Genomic DNA, 1,729 nt, shown 5'->3' with positions numbered 1-1,729 from the left:
GGTTACATTCCTTCGGCATTTTGTCCAGTTTCTGTTATTCCGTCTAGCAAGCATTTTCTTACCTGTTGCCATATAATTGCTCTGTGTCGTGTTTGCAAGTACTCAAACTCCTTGAGGCAAGAGATGGTGTCTTCTCCTAATGCAAATGATAGGCCATTTATTAAATGTGTGACCCATCGCTTCTCGGCCTTTTGGCTAAGATCAAGTGTAGTATCTGTTCTTATCAGTTTAATATCTGATACGTCCTCTATCCGAGGACAATATATTAAATGGATTTTTGGAATTAGGAGATGGAATAGGAGCTTGCTCCGTCCACTCCACGCATCGACCTGGTATTGCAGTACTTCCAGGAATGGTGCACTCCCTTCGGGGAGAAAAAAAAAAAAAAAATGTGTGACCCTGGGTAAACTAACAAATTTGAGCCTCAGTTTCTTCCTTTGCAACACACAGATAATTATATCAGGATAATGATCACAGAAATGTTGAGATGGTCAAATGTGACAATGTGCTGAGAGCATTTTATAAACCATGAAACATTTTACAGATGTTCTTATACAAAATTTTTTAAAAAGTGGCACAATCTATCATTTAAAGAGCATGCTGAAATCCCACTATTAAGCTAGACCTCAAAACCACTGCCAACAAGTTGATTCCTATTCCTAGTACCCAAGACACTGAATCTTGAGGGGATCGAAAACCTGATTTTTCTCTCGGGAAGCACGCAGTGACTTCCAGCTACTGATCTGTGGATGGTAGCCCAGCGGATAGCCCACTCCTCCAGCATCTTACATATGGGAATCTGCTCAATAGCACTCAAGTTCAAGTGTTTGATGAACCTACAAGGTGCTCAGATTGGACTGGGTTTTAGATCTGGGTTTGGTTCTGGCTCTGATACTAACTATGGGACTCAACATTTAACCACATGTTGGTTTTGATAGCTGAAGGCTGTCTTCGGTTTTAAAATTCTGGTTCACAACTCTAAAGGTGATTGTTACACATCTTTGGTCATCAGTCTCATTTTCTCTAAGATGGGAAATGCTGTCTCAAACCTCTTTAGCAGAACTCTATAGAATGGATTTTCAGAGAAGCCTGAAAGCCTTCTGCAGGTAGTCTTCTGAGGGGTTGCTGCGTACAACCCTGAGCCTTCTCTCCAGTCAGCAGGAAGCATGTTCACAGAATGAAACGCCTCGGGAAGGGAAGACAGCAGTTTAATGTGATTTTATGCAGTGTTTCTAAACGTCTTTGGATTTTAAATCGTTTTCTCAGAGAGCGTCTCTTTCTAATCCTATGAAATGAAATCTGCTCGTCTTTGGGAACATCGCGCTTTGTTCTACGGAAGAAAGAGGAGACTTTCTACTCCTGTAGAGAGGTTCAGTCTCAGAAACTCACAGAGGCAGTTTGTCCCTGTCCTAGATGCTCATGGTCACCACGCGTCATAATTGACGTGATGGCAGTGAGTTTTTTTTATTTTTTTTATTTTTTTATTTTTTTGGTGATGGCAGTGAGTTTTGTGGGTGTTTTTGTTGTTGTTTATTGTGCTTTATGTGCATCCCCTCATTTATACAATGTTTCGAAACACTGTATAGCCTCACAGTGCATTGAATTTCCCCCTTTTCTACCCGGAGCTTCCTGTTTCCTGCTCTGTCCTGCCTGCTCATCTTTGTGTTGGGGCCAATATCGTCCACTATGGGACGGATTGTCTGAGACACATGGTTGATGGCCAAGTGAA

At 41.6% G+C, this 1,729-nt stretch overlaps 1 non-coding gene across 1 annotated transcript; it reads left to right on the top strand.

Moving 5' to 3' along the window:
• The first annotated feature begins 175 nt into the window (after nucleotides 1-175).
• LOC115868568 lies at nucleotides 176-366 on the top strand. Its single transcript, XR_004045669.1, has one exon. It is a non-coding gene; the product is annotated as a U2 spliceosomal RNA (small nuclear RNA).
• Nucleotides 367-1,729: the final 1,363 nt, after the last annotated feature.

This window comes from Echinops telfairi, unplaced genomic scaffold (assembly GCF_000313985.2).
Source record: "Echinops telfairi isolate 266 unplaced genomic scaffold, ASM31398v2 ScPeMD7_12;HRSCAF=54, whole genome shotgun sequence".
Taxonomy (NCBI): domain Eukaryota; kingdom Metazoa; phylum Chordata; class Mammalia; order Afrosoricida; family Tenrecidae; genus Echinops; species Echinops telfairi.
This window is presented reverse-complemented; position numbering and strand designations above follow the sequence as displayed.